The following is a 16,734-nucleotide window of genomic DNA, read 5'->3' on the forward strand; positions in this document are numbered from 1 at the left end:
AACATGTTACTTATGCACTACAGCGGATCTTTGCACTACCCTGGGAGAGGTGGTCAGTCCCGTCAACGCCACAATCAGACTGCAGAAGTATGTCGGTAAACAACCTTATTCAAAGCAGACAGAAGTGGCATGCTGTAATGTTAAAGGTTTATCAGCTTAAGTGCACAGAAGACAAAGGGAACATTTAATGGTGCTGGTAGATTTTCCCTGCTTGGTGTTCGGAGGCTCTCCAGTACACATTCCCCAGTTACCATTATCCCACTTGAGTAGAAAATGTCTATTTTTAGCCTTCTCTGCAGCTAAGGGTGGCCATCTGACCCAGCTTTGCCCAATAAGACAGAATAAAATAGTCTTTTCAAGTGTTTCTAGGTAGGTCAGATCTTTCCTTCCTGATAAGAGAAATCTTGAAGGTAAGTGGTCCATTCCCCACCCTAGAGATCCCCTCCATCTCTCTCCAAGCTAAGTAGTAGTGTTACACACGAGGGAAATCTGATGTGGAGTTTATGTCTTTTCTTTTAATTTTAGATTCAGGGGGTCCATGTGCAGGTTCGTTACGTGGGTATATTGCATGATGCTGAGGTTTCGGCTTCTAACGATCCCGTCACCCAAGTAGTAAACAGTTTCCAATAGGAAGTTTTTCAGTCTTTTCCCCACTCCCTCCCTTCCCCTTTTTGGAATCCCCAGTGTTTATTGTTCCCATCTTTGTGTCCATGAAGTACTCGATGTTTAGATCCCACTTATAAGTGAGAACATGCACTATCTGGCTGTCGATTTTTTGCATGAATTTGTTTAGGATAGTAGCCTCCAGCTGCATCCACGTTGCTGCAAAGGACACGATTCTGTTCTTTTGCATGGCTGCAATGTGGAGATTAAAGTCAAAACTTTAAGGGGAAAGCTTAAGTATGGCTTCTACAATCCCTTAGCCACAGTGGCTAAAGCTAAAGGCTCTGAATACTCAAAGTGTCTTCATCAACACACTTGGCCACAAAACTGGACCTCGCCTAACATTAGACTATTCAGGCTTGATCCTCCTTGGGGGTGAATATCTACCTATTTCACTATAGAAATATTCTCGTCTTGATAACAACATCCAGCCCAGACTCTGCTGAGGGTGTTGTATAATTTAAAATGCAGAATGCACCCATTCTCATCCCAAATTTAGAAAAATCCCCAAATTCCCAAATGTACCTGATCTATACATTTCAGAGACTTAGAAGGACCATGACAATCTCGGGAAGGTGTGGCTACTTTTAAGGTGGGCACAGCCTTTTTACAGCAGGTGCAATGCAGTGGGCTTTTCCTCCAACATTCAAAGAGTTGTTTCTCCAGCCAAGTGCCAGACACGGAAGCTGGGTCAGATTTATGGGCCATTCTGTGTGCGCAATTCTGATCTGTAAACATTAATGAGGGGTGGACTCGGGTCTCCTCTCTCCCACTGGAGAACGTCCTGCTTTGTGAAAGCCTCTGACAGTGTGACAGTGTGACCACTCTCTCTGCATTCCCTCATCCATCTATCCCTCGTCCCCTACCCCATCCATCCTTTCCAAGCCCTTGGGTCCAACTCACACACAAACACATCCTGGCCTGTTGTCGTTGTTGTTGTTGTTGTTGTTGTTGTTGTTGTCCTGGCCTGTTGTCGTTGTTGTTGTTGTTGTTACAGAGTCTCACTCTGTCGCCCAGGCTGGAGTGCACTGGCGCAATCTCGGTTCACTGCAACCTCTGCCTCCTGGGTTCAAGCGATTCTCCTGCCTCAGCCTCCGAAGTAGCTGGGATTACAGGCACCCGCCACCACGCCTGGCTAATTTTTGTATTTTTAGTAGTGACAGGGTTTCACCATGTTGGCCAGGCTGGTCTCGAACTCCTGACCTCAAGTGATCCACTCGCCTTGGCCTCCCAAAGTGCTAGGAGTACAGGCATGAGCCACCGCACCTGGCCACATCCCAGCTTTCTGTCTGGAGGGATGGGAAGAAGGAGAGAGACGATCTCCACACTCGAATAACGAGCGAACATCATCAACTTCAACTTTCTCAGAAAAATGCCATGGGCATCTTCCGAGCTCCCTCCAAATACAGGCATGTGTAACTGCAAACATACACATACACACGACGGTCACCAAAAATGAGAGCCTTTATCCCGAATGTTTACACAACTCAGCAGAACTAAAATATTAGGTGAATCACCATGACCATGGAAAAAGCTGAAAGATTCCCTTGTTAGTGAAGACTCACAACTGGGGGCTGGGGGAGCAGGGAGAAGCTATAGCCGGGCACCGTAGCTCACAACTGTAATCCCAACACTTTGGGAGGCCGAGGCAAGAGGATATCTTGAGGCCAGGAGGTCTTGACCAGCTTGGGCAACACAGCGAGAGCCCCTTGCCTACAAAAACAAAGATATCTCATCTCCGTTAAAAGAAATCAGCCAGGAGTCATGGTGCACTCCTATAGTCCCAGCTACTGGGGAGGCTGAAGTGGGAGGATCGCTTGAGCCCGGTAGGTCGAGGCTGCAGTGAGCTATGGTTGCCACTGCACTGCAGTCTGGGCAACAGAGTGAAACCCTGCCTCCATAAATAAATAAATAAATAAATAATAAATAAGGCCAGGCACAGTGGTGCACACCTGTAATCCCAGCACACTGGGAGGCTGAGGTAAGAGGACTGTTTGAGCCCAGGAATTCCAGACTAGCCTGGGCAACATGGTGAGACCCCTATCTCTACAAAAAAAATACAAAAATTAGCCAGGCATGGTAGTGTGCACCTGGAGTCCCAGTCGCTCAAGAGGCCGAGGCAGGAGGATTGCTTGAGTCCAGGAGGTTGAGACCAGCCAGGGCAACATAGCGAGACCCTGTCTCTATTTAGAAAATAAAGAGGCCAGGCACAGTAGCTCACACCTATAATCCCAGTGCTTTGGGAGACCAACATGGGAGGATTGCTTGAGCCCAGGAGCTTGAGATCAGCCTGGGCAACACAGTGAGACCCCAGTCTCTACTAAAAATACAAAAAAATTAGCCAAGCGTGGTGGCGGGTACCTGTAATCCCAGCTACTCCAAAGGCACGAGAATGTCTTGAACCGGGGAGCAGGAGGTTGCAGAGAGCTGAGATCGCACCATTGCACTGCAGCCTGGGCAACAGAGGGACATTTTGTCTCAAAAAAATATAAAAATAATAATAAATATATCTCTCTTGGTTCAAAAATCTAAAGAGAAATAAATAATTTTTTAAATGTACAAAGTGAGGTATGAGAAAGCAGAAAACACATTTCTCACTGTGAAAAGAGATGGTCTTTTCCTCTCTTCCTTAAGTCCAGCAAACCCGAAATCCCTCTTGCCTGTGACTTCGGAGGGAAGGAAAGAGATGGCCAGCAGAGACAGAAGGGAAGACAGCAGGCCACCGTGTTAATCATCACGAAGCCCATTCATACTAAAGTGCCCAGAAAGAGGAGAGACATGGATTTAAGTTTCTTTTGGTTATATTTTTAAATTTTGCTAGAACTCAAAACACTTCAGCAGATCTGTATGGAATAAACACAGGGAATGTGACATGGAATTTCACGCGGTCACAAAAGGGAAAAGAAACCAACCAACCCTGAGTACTTTCCCTTGGGGTCCGTGGGTAGATGGGACGGGGTCAGGAGGGTACAGAGAAGGACTGTGTCTCGCTACAGCACACTCCTGAGAGTAGATTCACGGACGATCTCAGACACTAACAGCTGACACCATCTGAGCCCAGTTCTTCCTCTGTGCTGCAAGAGCAACACCCCACAGCTAGCTCAGCCTTTCATGCGTCACCTAAATACAGCCAATCTCCCCTCTCCCCACTTTGTGTAGGTTGAATTGGGTGCCCTGGAAAAGCCACATTGACGTCCTAATCCTTGGTACCTGTGAATGGGACCTTATTTGGAAATAGGGTCTTTGCAGATGTAATTAAGATACACACAAAGGCTGGGCACAGTGGCTCACACCTGTAATCCCAGCACAGGAGTTTGAGACCAGCCTGGGCAACACAGCAAGACCTCATCTCCACTTTTTTAAAAAATGAAATAAAAAAATATATACATTAAGGTGAAGTCATCCTAAAGGCAGTCCAATATGAGTGGTGAACTAATAAGGAGACACAGACGCAGAGGGAAGGCCACGTGGAGAAAGAGGCAGAGAGTACAGTGATGCAGCCACAAGCCCAGGGACACTTGGAGCCCCCCGGAGCTGGGAGAGGCAGGAAGGAGCCTCCCCTGGAGCCTCCAGAAAGAACTGGATACAATTGTAGTGGACTGAACTATGGTCTCCCAGAAAGATATGTCATGTCCTGACCCACAGAACCTGTAAATGAGACCTCATTTGGAAAAAGCGTCTTTGCAGATGTAATTAAGTCAAGGATCTCAAGGTAGGTGAGGTCATCTAAGATTGGAGTGGACCCTGAACACAATGACAGGTGTTCCTGTAAGAGACAGAAGAGAAGACACAAACACAGAGGAGAAGGCCATGTGGTGACGGAGGCAGAGACCACATCACAGCCACAAGCCCAGGGACGCCTGGCGCCCCCAGGAGCTGGGAGGGACAGGAAGGAGCCTCCCCTAGAGGCTCCAGAGGGAGCGCAGCCCTGCCCGCATCTGGACTTTAGATTTGTGGTCTCCAGGATTGTGAGACAATTAACTTCTGTTATTTCAAGGCACCCAGTCTGTGGTATCTGTTACCAAAGCAAATACGCCCAGGGGGTACAAATTCAACCAATCAGTGCCAAATTCAGCCAAGTACATTCCCTAGCAATGCTGCGAGCTCAGAGTCAAAGGTATAATTCCACTGTCTCTGAGAACCTGACAGAGGCTTCCAGGGTGGTCTGAACTGTGCAGACCTCAGCAAACAGCAACAACCCAGGAAAGAAAGGGGCTAAGGAGCTACTAATCCCTATTCCTACGAAGGCAGCCTAGACATGTCTGAGCCTTCCCAGGCCGATCGCTAAGGAATGTCCACAAGGCAGAGCCGCCCCAAACATGGGAGAAGACAGAAGTCTTCAAAGGAGCCGAGATGAAAAACCAAGTTCAAATTGTAAACTAGGCTGGGCGGGGCGGTTCACGCTTGTAATTCCAGCACTTTGGGAGGCCAAGATGGTGGGATCACTTGAGGCCAGGAGTTCAAGACCCGCCTGGGCAACACAGCGAGATGCCAGCTATAAAAATAAACATAAAAAATTACCCAGGTGTGGTGGTGCACAGCCGTAGTCCCAGCTACTTGGGAGGCTGAGGTGGGAGGACTGCCTGAGCCTGGGAGGCCGAGGCTGCAGTGAGCTATGATCGCATCACTGCATTCCAGCCTGGGCAACACAGCAAGTCCCTGTCTCAAAACAAAAAAACAACAACAAAAACAAATAGGAAACTAACAACTGATATTTTAGTCATTTGTATATAAATCCCTTCATAATCTTTACTGAGGTAAGAACCACATCTTCATCCAATAAAAACAAGGTAGTTGGCCGGGCGCAGTGGCTCACATCTGTAATCCCAGCACTTTGAGAGGTCGAGGCAGGTGGATCACAAGGTCAGGAGTTCAAGATCAGCCTGACCAACATGGTAAAACCCATCTCTACTAAAAATACAAAAATTAGCCAGGTGTGGTGGCGTGCACCTGTATTCCCAGCTACTCAGGAGGCTGAGACAGGAGAATCGCTTGAACCTGGGAGGTGGAGGTTGCAGCGAGCCAAGATTGCGCCACTGCACTCCAGCCTGGGCAACAGAGCGAGACTCTGTCTCAAAAAAGCAAAAACAAACAAAAAACAACAAGGTAGTTAAGCAAGAATTTGGTGGGAGTGGTCACAGGGAGAGATTACTTTCTGGGTCTCAATCTTCCCCTCTACCAAGTGTTGGTTATTTCTTTTAATCAGTATAAATATTCTGAGGTGCATAAAGATCTCACTTAAGCTGTCATCTCATTCAGCTTCTGCAGTATTCGCTACTCTTTGTTGAAAAAAAAAGCCAGTGGCTAAAAGTAAATGAAAAAAAAGTACCTATTAATTACACTCTGACCTCGGTTCATCCTGGGAAAGGGTTTCAGGGCTCATAATTCTGGCAGACTTCTATGTAAATAAAGTACTTTGCTAGAACTACTGTAATAACATAACACAGACTGGGGGACTTAAAGAGAACTTCTCCCACAGGCCCGGAGGCTGGAAGTCGGAGACCCAGGTGTGCGCAAGGCTGGTTCCTCCTGAGGCCCCTCTCCTGGGCTTGTCGATGCCATCTTCTCCCTGTGTCCTCACAGGGTCATCCTCTGTGTGTGTCTGTGTCCTCATCTCTGTTTTTATTTATTTTCTATTTATTTCTACTTTGTGAGATGGAGTCCTGCTCTGTGGCCCAGACTGGAGTGCAGTGGCACGATCACAGCTCGCTGCAACCTCCACCTCCTGGATTCAAGCGATCCTCCATCCTCAGCCTCCCAAGTAGCTGGGATTACAAGCATGCGCCACCACAGCCAGCGAATTTTGTATTTTTAGTAGAGATGGGGTTTAACCATGTTGACCAGGCTGGTCTCGAACTCCTGACCCCAAGTGATCTCGAACTCCTGCCTCAGCCTCTCAAAGTGCTGGGATGACAGGCATGAGCCACAACATCTGGCCTAAAACAGTTCTTATATACACACTTTCCATCTTGGGTCCTTTTTGGGAATAAACCCACCTGAACAGGAGACCTATTTCTTCAGCCCTTCCCTCCTTCTTTCATCTCTCTCCTTTCATTCCTTCTTTCCATCCTTCTTTTCTGCCTTCTTTCCTTCCTCTTCTTTCCTTCCACCTTTCTCTCTTCCTTCTCTCTCCTTTCCTTCCTTCTCCCTACTTTCCTCCTTCCCTCCTTCTCTCTTTCTCTCCTTCCTATTTTTTTCCTTCCTCAGCCATCTCACTATTAAGCCTCATTTAAGAGGTGTCATCCCATCATGGTTAAAAGCTGCGTTACCTTGACAAGCCCCCTAACCCCTCTAAACTTCATCTACAAAATAGGGACCATAATCTTTACGCCCACTGGGTTTAAGTGAAATAACACACAGAAAGCATATCACACAGAATAATAAACATAGTAAATGAATGCATCCATAAGTGTGAAAACATTCAAACATCAGCTTCCCAAATGTCCCATGTGGTGGTGGTTACCCAGCCCTATCCATTTGGCAAGGACTCCTCCCAGTGTACACTTAAAATGGGTGATTTTGCTGTATGTACACCTGAATAACACTGACCCGCCTCCCCCAAGATAGGCTAAGAGGAATTAAAAAAAAAAAAAAAAAAAAAAAAACAGAAAAAGAAAAAGTAAGCAAGACCAGGCTCGGTGGCGCATGTCTGTAATCCCAGAACTTTGGGAGGCCAACGCAGGTGGATCACTGGAGTCCAGGCGTTCAAGACCAGCCTAGGCAACATGGCGAAACTCTGTCTCTACAAAAAATTTAAAAACTAGCTGGGCATGGTGGCACACATCTGTGGTCCCAGCTACGCAGGAGGCTGAGCAGGGAGGATCTCTTGAGCCCAGGAGGTAGAGGTTGCAATGAGTGCCATGACCGCACCACTGCACTCCAGCCTGGGCGGCAGAGCAAGACCCCCTCTCAACAACAAAAAGTAAGCTCCATAGAAACAGAGGTGGCATGTGTTTCTTCTTACTATTCTGCGTGGCACTGAATATAGACATTCCTGAGGACCTGTGGGCTGAACAGCACAGCTCGCCTTGCGAATCAAGGATCTCACACCAGTTAGTGGGGGCTGGGAGCAAAATCTCCCGCCACAGGGAAATGGAGAAGAAGAGGAGTCTGCACTCCCAACTCAGCTCCTTTATTCCAAAGGTCTGATACGTCCAAAACATAAGTCTTAAGATGTCCATTGAAGACATATAGGCAGGTTCCATCTGTACCAGGTCTGGGAAACAATGTCTCTACTTACGATCCCAGAATGAAAGTTAATCTTTTTTTTTTTTTTTTTTTTTTTTTTTTGAGACGTGGTCTCACTCTGTTCTCTGTTGACCAGGCTGGTCTTGAACTCCTGGCTTCAAGCAATCCTCCACCTCAGCACCCCAAAGTGCTAGAATTGCAAGTGTGAGCCACTACACCTGGCCTTGAATATACTTACTTTGTTTTAAACCCTTTTTTTTTTTTTTTTTTTGTGAGACAGAGTCTCATTCTGTCACCCAGGCTGGAGTACAGTGGCGCAATCTCAGCTCACTGCAACCTCCGCCTCCTGGGTTCAAGCAATTTTCCTGCCTCAGCCTCCAGAGTAGCTGGGATTACAGGTGCCTGCCACTCCGCCCAGCTAATTTTTGTATTTTTAGTAGACACAGGGTTTCACCATGTTGGCCAGGCTGGTCTCCAACTCCTGACCTGAGGTGATCCACCCACCTCAGCTTCCCAAAGTGCTGGGATCACAGGCGTGAGCCATAGCGCCCTACCAAATCTATTTCTTAATTATGGTAAAATACACACAACATAAAATTTACCATCTTAACCATTTTTAAGTATATAGATTAACGGTGCTAAATACATTCACAACGTCATCCAAACAACACCACCAACCATCTCCATTTGGACTTTTATTTATTTATTTTTAATTAATTAATTTTTTTTTTTTTACAGACAGGTCTCACTCTGTCCCGCAGACTGGAGTGCAGTGATGCAATCTCGGCTCACTGCAGCATAAACTCCTGGGTTCAAGTCATCAGCCCACCTCAGCCTGCCAAGTAGCTGGTACTACAGGCATGCACCACCATGTCTGGCTAATTTTGTTTTTGAGATCTCACTTTTTCTCCCAGGCTGGTCTCAAAGTCAAGGGATCCTCCCACCTCAGTCTCCCAAAGTGCTGGGATCACAGGCATGAGCCACTGCGCCCAGACTTCACTTACTTTTAATGGGAGAAGTCACATACAGGTCTTTAGTAAGCATATTAACTAAGCCAATAATAAGGTAACATAATGGGAAATTATGTGGGTGGGACAGCAAATGGCTGATGTCAAAGTAACTTGGATAACAAAAATCACTCATTTTTTAGATGTTTTCAGGATTATACACTTAAAAGGTAAGTCCCTTAATAAATTGTAAATGCCAGTCAACTATAAGAATTCCTGGCCGGGCGTGGTGGCTCACACCTGTAATCCCAGCACTTTGGGAGGCCGAGGCGGGCGGATCATGAGGTCAGGAGATCGAGACCATCCTGGCTAACACAGTGAAACCCCGTCTCTACTAAAACTACAAAAAAAAAAAAAAAAAAAACAGATAGCGGGGCGTTGTGGCGGGCGCCTGTAGTCCCAGCTACTCGGGAGGCTGAGGCAGGAGAATGGCGTGAACCCGGGAGGCGGAGCTTGCAGTGAACCAAGATCGCATCACTGCACTCCAGCCTGGGCGACAGAGCGAGACTCCGTCTCAAAAAAAAAAAAAAAAAAGGAATTCCTAAGGTTCAAAAACAGCTGATACAACAGTCCCTGAATTAAACACATGCATTGTCCATCATCACCCTGCACATTCACCCCACATATTTTAAATAATCTGCATTTCTTTCCTTAAACTGTGATGCTTAAGGAACCTTGAACATGGGCAATCCAGGTGCTAACAAAACAGGATGCACCAATTCAATGGGGGAGAGAAGGTGAGGGTGGATGAGCCCCAATTCTCCCTAAAACGCAGGAGAAAAAACCCCAAACAGGCCAATGGTTGAGACATCATGGACAGAAATCTTTGCAAGAGGAGAGCGTCACAGTGGCCCTGCTGAGACACCAAGGACAGCATCGTGTTCCTCATGGACAGTCCAAGAGAGGTGGCTACATGGAAAATACACTTCAAAAAAGGTAAAACCCCATCCTGGCCAACATGGTGAAACCCCATCTCTACTAAAAATACAAAAAATTAGCTGGGCATGGCGGCGCATGCCTGTAATTCCAGCTACTCGGGAGGCTGAGGCAGGAGAATTGCTTGAAACCGGGAGGCGGAGACTGCAATGGGCCAAGATCACACCACTGTACTCCAGCCTGGGCGACAGAGCAAGACTCTGTCTCCAAAAACAAACAAACAAAAAAGGTAAAACCCAGCTGGGCGCACTGGCTCACGCCTATAATTCCAACACTTTGGGAGGCCGAGGCAGGTGGATGATTTGAGGCCAGGAGTTCGAGACCAGCCCAGCCAATATGGTGAAACCCCATCTCTACTAAAAATATAACAATTAGCCAGGCATGGTGGCAGGCACCTGTAACCCCAGCTACTCAGGAGGCTGAGGCGGGAGAATTGCTTAAACCTGGGAAGCAGAGGCTGCATTGAGCCAAGATCGCACCACTGCATTCCAGCCTGGGCGACAGAGCGAGACTCTGTCCCCAAAGAAAAAAAAAAGGTAACTCAAGAAGTGGGCACAGCCCGCATCGATCTTGTCTATAGTCTGGGAGGCCAGTACACGCCACATTAGCTTGAGAGGGAACACGCTCTTGTTCCACACCTGTAGATGGGTGGAGGCTGGGAGCAGTGGCTCATGCCTGTAATCCCAGCACTTTAGAAGGCTGAGGAAGAAGGATCACTTGAGCCCAGGAGATCTACACTAGCCTGGGCAACATAGCCAGACACCATCTCTACAAAAAAAATTATTTTAATGAGCAGGGTGTGGTGGTATGCGCCTGTGGTCCCAGCTACTCATGAGGCAGAGATGGGAGAATTGCTTGAGCCCGGGAGTTGGAGGCTGCAGTGAAATGTGATAGTACCACTGCATTCCAGCCTGGGCAAAAGAGCAGGACCACCATCTGCTCACAAAAGGAAAAAAAAAAAAATGAGGCCCTTCTCCATAAGTGATATTTGCTTCTATATGGAGAAAGGACTTTGGAGAAATATATAAGACACATTAATATGGGCACCTGGGTGGGAGGAGAGGGCAAATTGTGCACAGGTGAGGCACAAAAACAGCGATACATTTCACTATATAACTTTCTCACCTTTTAAAATTTATAACTATAGAAATGCTTCATCTACATAGGTTCAATTTATGTTAAATTGATAAGTAAAACTGATGCAGTACATTAAATAATTGTTTCAAAATAATGATGACATCAGAATGTACAAATTTATCATCATCAAAGTCAGTTCTTTTCCTTGACATTTTCCCCCGTGGGTAAAATCAGTAAAAGAACATTAAATGCTCCCAGGTAGGAAATAAGTGTGTGAAACATGCAGTTCTCCTTTACAAAGTCGATTTTTGAAATTACTGTTGCAAACAAGTATAACCTTCTATTTTATAGAGGAAAAAAAGCTTTTAAAAAGTATTTTTTTAAAAAGAGTGTGTGCTGGCCAGGCATGGTGGCTCATGCCTACAATCCCAGCACTTTGGGAGGCCACGGAAGGACATCACTTCAGGAGTCCTAGACCAGCCTGGGTAACATAACGAGACCCCATCTCTATTAAAAGATCAAAAAAGTAGCAGGGCATGGTGGTTACACACCTGCAGTCCAAACTACCTGGGAAGCCAAGGCAGGCGGATCACTTGAGCCCAGGAGTTCGAGACGGCAGTGAGTAGTGATCGCACCCCTGTGCTCTGGCTTGGGCGAGAGAGCAAGACTCTGTCTCAAAAAACGAATGAATGGGCTGGGCGTGGTGGCTCACGCCTGTAATCCCAGTACTTTGGGAGGCCAAGTTGGGTGGATCACGAGGTCAGGAAATTGAGACCATCCCGGCTAACACGGTGAAACCCCGTCTCTACTAAAAAAAAATACAAAAAACTAGCCGGGCGAGGTGGTGGGCGCCTGTAGTCCCAGCTACTCGGGAGGCTGAGGCAGGAGAATGGCGTGAACCCAGGAGGCGGGGCGTGCAGTGAGCCGAGATCGCGCCACTGCACTCCAGCCTGCGTGACAGAGCAAGACTCCATCTAAAAAAATAAATTAAAAAAAACAGTGTGCTAACTCTATATAAACTGAAAACTCAAGAACTGCTGTGTTTTTAAAGGGTGAATCTTATTGTATAGAAATTATATCTCTATAAACAATTTTTTTTTAGGAAAGAATGTATGCTTTGGATATTCATAGGAACATTTTTTGATTTATATTGCTGCTATAACCAGTGGGTAGGGGAGGAAGAAGATATCTTTTAAAGCTTGGAATATTTACTTCAAACTTCAGTTAAAACCAGTAGAGCCAATTCAGTCAAGCACTGTGTGGTAGATAGTTTTGTGAGTTCACTGGTCCAGACAGCTAGAAACAAACAAACTCCCTCAAAATTTTGCTGAGTCAAAAACATTCCATTTTTACACTGCCCTATTTTAAAAGATAGAAAGAGATGTTTCAGAACTACACTCTCCGATTTACAGCGTATTAAATTACACTTTCTCATCAGAAATACAAAATGTGGCCGTGAGTAGTGGCTCACACCTGTAATCCCAGCAGTTGGGAAGCCAAGGGGGCGGGTCACTTGAGCACAGGAGTTCAAGACCAGGCTAGACAACAAAGCAAAACCCCATCTCTACTAAAAACACAAAAAAACCAGCCAGGCGTGGTGGCGACTGTACTCCCAGCTACTTGGGAGGCTGAGGCAGGAGGATCACGTGAGCCTGGGGACAGGGGTTGCAGTGAGCTATGATCATACCACTACACTCCAGCCTAGGTGACAAAGTGAGACCCTGTCTCAAAAAACAACAAAAAAACACAAAATGTATAATCACAGAAGTGAAAAGAAAAACAGGAAATTTTCGCCTTCTCCCACAGCACTAACAGATGTGAAGCCAGGGAAAGGTTTGTGATTTCTGGCTCAGTGTATTTATACAAGCATAGTATGTGCAGCTTTGAATAACATTTGGGTGCGACTCTATCAAGAAAAACAAGGGTTGGTTTTCACACATCCACAATACAATCCAGCCAGTTTAAAGACATACTAGCCTACCTCCATGATAGTGTTGCAGGATAAATCAGACACGGGAGAGACCGAGCAGAGTTAGGAGAGCTTTTAATTATTCAGGTGATCACCGGCTCAGTCCGACTAGGATCTAGAAAGTCTGAGCCCCGAACAAAGGGATCAATCACCTTTTAAGCAGTTTGGGGCGGGAGTTACGTGCTGCAGAAAGCGACTTGCAGAAGCGAGAACAAAGGCAGTTAATTACTGTTTTACATTTGTTACACCATATGTCTTACATCCTTGGGAATACATACTTTTGTAGCAATTGCTTCTCAACCTTGTGACTTTACAGCCACACTAGGGAGGGAAGCAAGAACTCACCATGCCTCAAGGAATGTAAAACGATGGAACACAGATAAGCGTCTCTGGGCATAGAGGAGGGATAAGCAGTTAATATTCTCTCCTAACCCGGTCCCACCCCCCGAGGGCGGGGGCGCTATATTACATTCTACCTTCAAGAAAAAGAATAATTTTTCAACCATTATACTTATAAAATTCATTAATTCCCCCTTCAATAGAATGCAATAATTCCACAGGACTCCCCCAAATTACCCTGGAGATCAGCTTCTCAAACTGAGTCCATTAACATTTGGGGCTGGATGATTCTCTGTGGTGGGGCCATCCTGTGCACTGTAAGGTGGCGAGCAGTGACGCTGGGCTCCACTCACCTGTTATCAGTAGCACCTCCCTGAGCTGTGACAACAAAAATGTCTCCAGACTTGTCCAGGGAAGAAGTATCCCCATGAGGGGGCTGAACTGCCATTAGCAGAGAATCTCTGCCACAGACAGACAGAAAGATAGGTAGATGGGTATGACAGACAGATAGATGGATAGATAGAAAGATGATTGATTGGATGGATGGATGCATGGATGGACGGACAATGGGTATGACACATAGATGGAAAGATAGAAAGATGACAGATTGTTTGATTAATTGATTGGATGGATGGATGGATAGGTGGGTAGGGAGGTAGGCAGGTAACAGACAGGATAGATAGGTGATACTCAGATAAATAGGATGGTTAGATAATTGATAGGTAGATAGGTAGATAGATAACAGATGGGATGGGTGGACGGGGGAGAGCGAGAGTGGGGAGGGGGGAGGGAGAGGGAGAGAGAGAGAGAGAGAGAGAGAGACAGAGAGAGAGAGAGACAGACTCTCACACTAATGCAGGTTCTCTCAGCCTAGCACTGCTGACATTTGAGGCTGGATGATTCTCTGTAGGGCCGTCCTGTCCCTGGGGTCCACTCACCACATGCCATCAGCATCCACCCCCAGTAGTGACAACCACAACTGTCCCTAGACACTGTCAAGTGCCCGGTGGGGGAAGGCCGGCCCCCAGTTGAGACCCCCTGTTTTGGAGCAAGCACTGTCCACAGAATTGCCTGCAATGATAGAAATGTTCTCTATTTGTGCTGTCCAACATGGTAGCCACAAGCTCACAAGTGGCTACTGAGGATTTGAATTGAGGCTATGGAGAGTAAGCAACTGAACTTTTATTGCATTTAATGTTAGATGGCTTTAGAGTTCCTACCACCGAGACACACTGAATTCTTTTATTAGGTGTCGGCTTCTAACACTCCATCTTGGACAATGAAGTGGTTTATGCAGTCCAGGTTTTGAACACAAAATAGCTTTCGGGGGGGAAGAAAAAGGAGTCAATATAATAAATTAATGCATCACTTCCATCATGATTGATGTTTTCCTGTGTCACAGGTGCTGTCTACCTCTGAGAAACTGCAATGAACAACACAAGGTTGGTCCCTCATTTAGTTTGGTTTAGTTCCAGTCGGGCTGGAAGGAGGGGAGGAAACATTAATGACAGTAAGTCTAACTTGGGTGACCTCACATGAGTTTGTTTAGACTTGAGGACTTCAAACAACATATCCGTCGGAGAACATCGGGATGCATCTAACTTTGGTCAAAAAGTCAGGGAAGGCCTCTTTTAAGAAGTAAAATTTCCAATGAAAATGGGAAGGCGGTGGAGATGGAGGGTTAAAGCCTTGTTCATAAGGTGCTTGGGCAGAGAATGGGCTCAATTGGGCCGCAAGAGGGAGGGTGGAGATGATCATGGCTTAGGGTTTGGGCATCTAAGCAGTGAGTGCTGACGACTTAGGCAAGGTGTGCATGTGCACAGCGGTCTTTTGGGTTGTTCTGTTTGGGGGAAGAAGAGGACACAGTTCATGTTGAACCCAGTGGATATACTGAGATTGAGGGATGGACTAGGTTGAATGGTGTCCCCCAAAAATATGTCTACATCCTAACCCCTGGTGCCTGTGAATGGAGCCTTATTTGAAAATAGGGTCTTTGTAGTTTCTATTAAGTAAACAATCTCCAGATAAGGCCATCCTGGATTGAGGGTGGGACCTAAATCCAACAACAGGTGTCCTTCTAAGAAACAGAAGAGGAAAAAATAATAATTAAAAATGGCCAGGCACAGTGGCTCACACCTGTAATCCCAGCACTTTGGGAGGCCGAGGCGGGTGGATCACCTGAGGACAGGAGTTCGAGACCAGCCTGGTCAACATGGTGAAATCCCGTCTCCACTAAAAATATAAAAAATAAGCTGGGCGTGGTGTTGGGTGCCTATAATCCCAGCTATTCAGGAGGCTGCGGCAGGAGAATCACTTGAACCCGGGAGGCGGAGGTTACAGTGAGCCAAGATGAAGCCACTGCACTCCAGCCTGGGCAAAAGAGTGAAATTTCGTCACAAATAAACAAATAAATCAATAAATTATTTTTTAAAAAAAGAGAGACGGATGAGGAGATACAGCCACAGAGGAGAAGGCCACATGGAGACTGAGGCAGAGACTGGAGTGATACAGCCACAAGTGCAGGGACGCCTGGAGCCCCCAGGAGCTGGGAGATGCAGAAAAGATCCTCCCCTAGAGCCTCCAGAAGGAACTGCGTACAACTCTAGTAGACTGAACTGCGGTCCCCACAAAGATATATTCACGGCCGGGCGCGGTGGCTCAAGCCTGTAATCCCAGCACTTTGGGAGGCCGAGACGGGCGGATCACTAGGACAGGAGATGGAGACCATCCTGGCTAACACGGCGAAACCCCGTCTCTACTAAAAACACAAAAAATGAGCCGGGCGAGGTGGCGGCGCCTGTAGTCCCAGCTACTCGGGAGGCTGAGGCAGGAGAATGGCGGGAACCCGGGAGGCGGAGCTTGCAGTGAGCCGAGATCCGGCCACTGCACTGCAGCCTGGGAGACAGAGCCAGACTCCGTCTCAAAAAAAAAAAAAAAAAAAGATATATTCACATCCTCATGTCCAGAAGCTGGAATGGGAACTTATTTGAAAATAAGGAACTTTGCAAATGTGATTAAGCTAGGGATCTTAAGATGAGATCGTCCTGGAGTAGGGTGGGCCCTAAATCCAATGACCAGTGTGCTTCTAAGAGACAGAGGAGGAGACACAGGCACAGAGGAGGCCACGTGGAGACAGAGGCAGAGACTGGAGAGATGCGGCCACAAGCCCAGGCATGCCTGGAGCCCCCAGGAGCCGGGAGAGGCAGGAAGGACCCTCCCTAGAACCTCCAGAGGGAGCACAGTCCTGCCTGCACTTTCATCTCAGACTCCTGGTGTCCAGGGCTGGGAGAGCATAAATTTCTGTTGCTTGTGTTCCTCAGTTTATGGTCATTTGTGACAATGGAGCAGGACACTCATATAAGAGTGTTGCTGGATATCCTGGGAAAAATGGACCTTCCAACAGGCAGTAGTTGGCAATGCACCCTTCAGGGCTCCTAAGAAAGGTCTAAACTAGAAGTGTGCATTGAGACCCAAAGCCTTAAGATGATAACTGAAGTCACAGACATGGATGAGATCACCCTTCTAATTTATTCTTTTAACTCTCAGTAGTCCCAT

The 16,734-nt window shown here is 46.8% G+C and overlaps 1 protein-coding gene across 4 annotated transcripts in view; it reads right to left on the reverse strand.

Annotated features, from left to right (window-relative positions):
- The window catches only part of LOC126946414 (cAMP-dependent protein kinase catalytic subunit PRKX), a 219,727-nt gene that overhangs the window by 184,332 nt on the left and 18,661 nt on the right, over window positions 1-16,734 (reverse strand). The window lies entirely within an intron of this gene.

Source organism: Macaca thibetana, chromosome X (assembly GCF_024542745.1).
Source record: "Macaca thibetana thibetana isolate TM-01 chromosome X, ASM2454274v1, whole genome shotgun sequence".
Taxonomy (NCBI): domain Eukaryota; kingdom Metazoa; phylum Chordata; class Mammalia; order Primates; family Cercopithecidae; genus Macaca; species Macaca thibetana.